Here is a 6,589-nt window from a genome sequence, read left to right on the forward strand (position 1 = left end):
CTTTTAATCAGTATTATTCAAATGAAAAAAGCTTGCCATTTTGGCAATCCTGCTCTATGAAACCTTGCTTTGATTAATTTATTTAAAAATATGAGTTGACATAACCTGTAACCTAAGCACCTTGAGTTCATCCCTTGCTAAATATGAAAATACTTTAATCACACACTGAAGTTGTGATCCTACAAAAACTGAATAGTGACTCTCAAGATACAGGAAACCCATATTTTTTTATATGACATTTTTCTCATTAGAATTTTGATTAATTTCCTATATTGAGATACTTAGGGACAGAAAACATCTGTAAACATATGAATTCCTGTACATTTACAACCTCCTTTCTATAGGTTAGAGTCCAAAATGTAGATTTCAATTTCAAAGACAGACTGAAGGAGACCATCCCTCCAAAATCTGAAACTATCAAAAGGAATAGAAGCCACCATAGCTTCTGTGAAAGCTCTGTAGCATGAATGTTCTACTACTGTGGAGTAGTAGAATTACACACTAAGAAGTCACCAGAGAGATGAGCCTATGTTCGGTGAGGTCCTGACTTTGCCCCTCCTTAGCTTCAGGCCCATGCATGAGCCTTGCCATCTGCCACAGTCTCATTTTTTTAATTTAATAATTTTTCTTATTTTACATAAGATCCCAGTTCCCTCTCCCTCCCATTCTCCCATGCCTCCCACAGACCCCACCCCACCACCCTCCCATGCCCTATCCATTCCCCAGGGAGAGGGAGGCTTTCCATGAGGGATCATCAAAGTCTGTCAAATCATTTGGGATAGGGTCTAACCCCCTCCCCCCATGTCTCTAGGCTAAGGGAGTATCCCTCCATGGGAAATGGGCTCCTGAAGTCCATTTCTTGCACTAGGGATACATCCTGGTTCCATTGTCAGAGGTACCATGCATTTCTCAGGCCTCCTAACTGAGACCCACATTCATGAGGTCTGGGTCAATCTTATGCTGGTTTCCCAGATATCAGTCTGGGGTCCATGAACTCCCTGTTGTTCAGGTCATCTGAGGAAACCCACATTTAAAGAAACTTGGTACATATAGCAATATATAAAGATTAGTATAGGACAATAAATTATTTTGGTCACTTCTCTTGTTAAAGAGATATATTTCATTGACATCTTGGTTTTGTTCTTTCTATATTTCTTCAATTTCTTTTTTAATATTTTATTTATTTATTACTGATAGGAGATATCATTCTGTAAATATGTTTCTCTTATTGGTCAATGAATAAAACACTGTTGGCAAAAAGGAAGGCAAGATAGGTGGGATAAGGAGACAAGGAGGATTCTGGGAGATAATAGTAGAGGAGATTCAAGATGTAGAAACTTAAGAGAAAAGCAGTCCACACCCTCTCTCCAGTAATATAAGACCACATGGAAACAGATTAATAGAAATTGGTTAATATTTAAGACAGAGCTAGCCAATTAAAAATGTTAGTAACTGGCTAACACCTTTGTATCTAATACAGAGTCTCTGGTGTTATTTGGGGCTGACACAGCTCTGGGACCAGGCTGGCAGGAAAACTGCTCATAACATATTACTCGTACAGTATTCTGCCTGCATATATGGTTGCACAATGGAAGAGGCCATCAGATTTCATTGCAGATGGTTGTGAGCCACCATGTTGTTCCTAGGAATTGAACTCAGGACCTCTAGAAGAGCAGTCGGTGCTTTTAACCTCTGAGCCATCTCTCCAACCCATATTCCTTCTATTTCAACTTTCTAACATATGTTATTTTCACCAATCTTCCCTAAACTTGATAGAATGGTTCTACCATTGAAATCCACACTTCTACATGCAAAATTTAAATCTTAGCTGTCTCTATAACCAGCCGCCTAGTATGATGCAGAGAATATTGGGCAGGTGGTGTAGACCTAAAGTGCACACGAATGTACTGGCCTTTGCTGTGAGTAAAATCTGTCTTATATTTTAAGGAAATAGGGAGAATACAGATAAAGTGGTGGGTGTGCTTCAAATGTGGGCTGAAGTGTAAGTAGAAAAGGTTGTGCCCCTTTGATGGGAAGTGACATTCTGTAAATATGTTTCTCTTATTGGTTAATGAATAAAGCACTGTTGGCCAGTAGGGAAGCAAGATAAGTGGGACTAGGAGAAGTGGAGGATTCTGGGAAATGTAGGATGGAGTCATGATGTGATCTAGGGAAGAGAGGATGCATGAGTCTGGCGTTCTCGGTAAGATGAGACCATGTAGAAATACATACATTAGTAATAATGGGTTAATAATTTAGACAGAGCTAGCCAAAAAGAAACTCTAGCCATTGGCTAACAGCTGTATAACTAATAGAGTCTCGGTGTGTTATTTGGGACTAACGCTGGGTTAATAATTTAGACAGAGCTAGCCAAAAAGAAACTCTAGCCATTGGCTAACAGCTGTATAACTAATAGAGTCTCGGTGTGTTATTTGGGACTAACGCGGCTTTGGGAACAGGCTGGAGGAAAAGCGCTCATAGCACCCCTCTTACTGTGGGTGGGGCTTTCATCAGCCCATCTCAGTAGGATTGTCATGGTGACCAAGGTGTTTTTAAAAAGAGGCCAGGCAGCTGGACCTTCAAAGTTCCTTGGAGGTTGATGATGAGAGAGAGAAGCAGTGGGAGACTGGAGCAAATACGAGTTTACAATGTGGAGAAAGCACATTTATAGGAAAGTGGTATTGTGTAATGTATTTCATCCAGATGTCAAAAAGTTGCCCCTAAAGCAAGAAAATGAAAATCTTCTCAGTGTGCTGCTGTTGAAGCGATTTGGTTATGTTTAGACACCAGACTGCCCATGTCAAGCTCTTTATTGTGAATCCCAGGAATATGATGAGACCACAGACTATTGTGATCCTGTCTTATGAAATACTTTTGATTTGGTGTAGCTCACTCAGGCATATTCCCCAGAGCAAAGATGATTCTAGACACAATAAATTAAAAGAAGCACAAATCCCACTAGCATACTCTTCTCTACAAACAGACCCTTAGACTTAATGATCCACACATGACAGTGAGCTTAGTCCCAGAGGATGCAAGACATACACCTCAGAGGCTCCTCCTACCCCTCAGCATCACCAAATCCTCTTTCCAGGCTGGACGATGGTTAATCTACCTTCCAATTCTCTGAAAAAGAATTACATCTCTTTGACCAAGGTTTTACCTTTCCCATTGCTGGCTCCTTACTCTACACCCCTTCCTTCTTCAGCCTGGGGTAAGTGGATGACTATCTAAAGGATCAGCGGTGTGAAACAAGACTACCTTCTCCCCTAATGAACCTCTCAAAGGATCAAAAAGAACATTCTCTCGATCACGGAGAGAGGCTACTCTAGAAAGTGGGATATAAAAAAATAAACACTCCTGTGAGGCTGCCCTTCAACCTAATCATACTCTCCTTTCACTTACAATCAATTTGGGACATGTGAAGTCTCTGGTTCTTGACTCTTAGGCCACATATTTACAAATGAAAGTTTTACAAATGAAAATTACAGTTTTTACAAACTGAAATTTATGTCATCTCATATCTCATGATAATACATGAAAATAGCTTCATTAAAAAACAAAAAACAAAAAAATAAAACACAAACTGGCCAAGTGTTGGAGGCTCATACCTTTAATCCCAGGACTCAGGAGGCAGAAGCAGGAGGATCTCTGAGTTTGGGGTCATCCTTGCCTACAAATTGAGTTCCAGGACAGCTAGAACAGTCATACAGAGGAACCCTATCTAGAAAAAAATATGAACCAAGTCTAAAATTATGGATAGCATTTGAGAAAAACAAATGGAAAGAAGTTTAAATTATAGCTAAAAGAAAGACCATGTGAAAGTGATTATGGGTAGCAACAGCTACATGTACTATAGGAAGAAAGAAGGAAGGAAGGAGAGACAGGGAGGGAGGAAGGGATGGAGGAAGGAAGAAAGAAAGAAAGGATGTTGCGAGATCATCATTATGTCAACATTTCTGAAACAATACTTAGAGAAATAATTACATTAATATGATAGGAGTAAATTGGATATTACAATCTGGTTAATCCCAGGATATAACTATTCATTCGTGCACTTGCTAAATAGCTGCTACGGGCCAATACTAAATCTCAGGGAAATGTAAACTTCCAACATTCTCTTAAGGCATTGGGACAGCCTGAGAGTAACTGGCATGGTAGAGACCACAAATAAAATATACAAATAAGGGCAGATAGGTGACAGGAAGTTTCACAGAGAAAATGATACTTGACCTAGGAACCACAATGGTCAAGCGTTCATATCCAGAATCTGTTAGAGAAAAGATAAAAAGGACAGAAACGTGTGCAAAGGAGGCAGTAGAAGCCCATGCTTTTATGTTGAGGTTTTGACAGAGGCAGAGAGAGTAACTTTGATGAGAGAGGAAGTAAGGGATAGCACATGGACCATGTTGAAGCTTTGCAGGCTCCTATGGGCTTTAACATGGAGTGGTAAAGGAAGGACTGCAGCTTCTGAGAACCGCTCAAGCGATTCATGTAAACAAGGTATGAGGCTAGTGCCTGTGCGGGCAGGATCATCAAGGTGAGAGATAACAAGAGACTCCTTGACTGGGCAGCTAACTTATTCCTGGAATTCATGAAGAATTCTCCCCTTGGTCCCACCACTCCACTAAAACTAGTCACTGCTAATTGGTGTGCTCTTCCCTGGGGAAAACTGTCTCTCCCAATCTCACCATTCCCCAGTTACTAACAATTCTTTGTAGGGCCGAGGCCTCCTGGGCTTTCCCCCATCAACTTTGGGGAAAGTTGTTCTTGTTTAGCTGATATTTAGGCAGTATGTTGGTGAGACTTCATAGGTGTTCCTTCCAACACTCCTAAGAGACATGGTCTCATAACAAATTCTCTGATCTTCCTGCTCTTACAACCTTTACACCCCCTGTTCCAAAATGCAGGAATGTATTGTATATGGATCCATTGATGTTTGGGCTCTGCATTTCTATTAGTTGTGGTTTTCTGTAATGGTCTCCCTCTGTTGCAAAGAGAAATTTCCCTGATGAAGTGTGAGGACTACACTTATCAGGGTATACAGATAAATATTTAGTATGTAGTTAGGACTTATGCTGGTTTAGTAAAGTGGAAGTTGTAGGTTTTTCTCAAGGAACCATAGCTTCACTAGCACTGAGTGGTTAGGTAGGTTTCCAGTACCAGACATGAGTATCTAATTGGAGTATTTGGAGTATCTAATTGAGTATCTAACTGGTTACTTATGCCAAGGTATGGGTGTCACTACGACACTCTCAGGGTTATTGCGTCATGCTGGCCAACTTTTTGGTTCACATGTCTCATAGCTGGGCAGGACTATTGTTTGCTTCACCCTTTAGAAGCCTGCATGGAGTCTTCTGGTGTCATGAAATTCCTCAGGGAGGGGGAACTCTGACCAGTTCCAGGTCAAGGGCCTCTGGGCCCTGTGTCCTGTGTGTGTAGTGTCTTCAGCAGTAAGAACTTACCTTCCTCCTCTGGAGGGCAACCAAGGACAATAGCAAAATAACTTGTAATGTTTTGGGAGTCTCTGGAACAACCCCGATCAACAACTCAAAAGAAAGTTTCTCATGCCTGGTGTTGGGATTTTTGCTAAATGGCCTTTGGTTCATGGAGGAAGCATTGTCAGCCCAGATGAGAAATTTTCATTTAAGCTATATATATTCATATACAGACTTAACTGTATTATAGGTGGAGTTTCTTTAGGTGGATAGTTAACAGTATGATCCATTATGCTTTTTTCAGACATCCTTACTGCTATTTGCCCTCCTCTCTCCTTCTATATTTATCTCTTTCCACCTCTCTAATTAGAGCCTCCATTTCCCATTTTCCCTGTCAGATCATCTGTACCCTTCTATTCCCTTCTCTGTTGCTCCCCACACTCCTGCACTGGTAATGATCCACTTTACTTACCTGGTTTCTGTGATAGCTACCGGGTATGTCCTCACACCTGAAGATCTGGAGCCAGAAGCCTCCAAAGAGAACATGTGACATTCATCTTTCTGAGTCTGGATTACTTAACTCAATATGATCTTTTCTAGTTCCATCCATTTACCTGCAAAGTTTATGATTTCATTTTCCTCATGTCTGATAGTATTCCATAGTGCATACATACCACATTTTCATTATCCACTAGTCAGTTGTAAGACATTTGTTTGTTTCCATTTTCTAGCCTCTATGAATAGAGCAGCAATAAACATGGCAGAGCAACTGTCTGTGGAGTAGGATGTCAAGTCCTTTAGGCATATGCTGAGGATGCTACAACTGGGTCATGGTAGATTATTGTTGTTGCTGCTGCTGCTGTTATTAGCTTTTTGAGGATTCTTCACATTGATTTCCATAGTGCCTAACACAGTGTGCAATCCCAGCAACAATGAATGAGGGCTTCCTCTCTAGCATTTGTTTTCAGTTGTTTTGTTGATCTTTGCCATTCTGGCTGGAGTAAGATGAGACCTCAAAGTTGTTTTAATTTTAATTTCCTTAATTTCAATGGATGATGAACTTTTTTGAGATATTTATTTTTGTTAGAGGATTTTGGGGGGGGGGATTGTGATGTAATTACAACATTTCTTCCTTTCTTTTCCATCCTCTA

Source organism: Phodopus roborovskii, unplaced genomic scaffold (genome assembly GCF_943737965.1).
Source record: "Phodopus roborovskii unplaced genomic scaffold, PHOROB, whole genome shotgun sequence".
Lineage (NCBI taxonomy): Eukaryota > Metazoa > Chordata > Mammalia > Rodentia > Cricetidae > Phodopus > Phodopus roborovskii.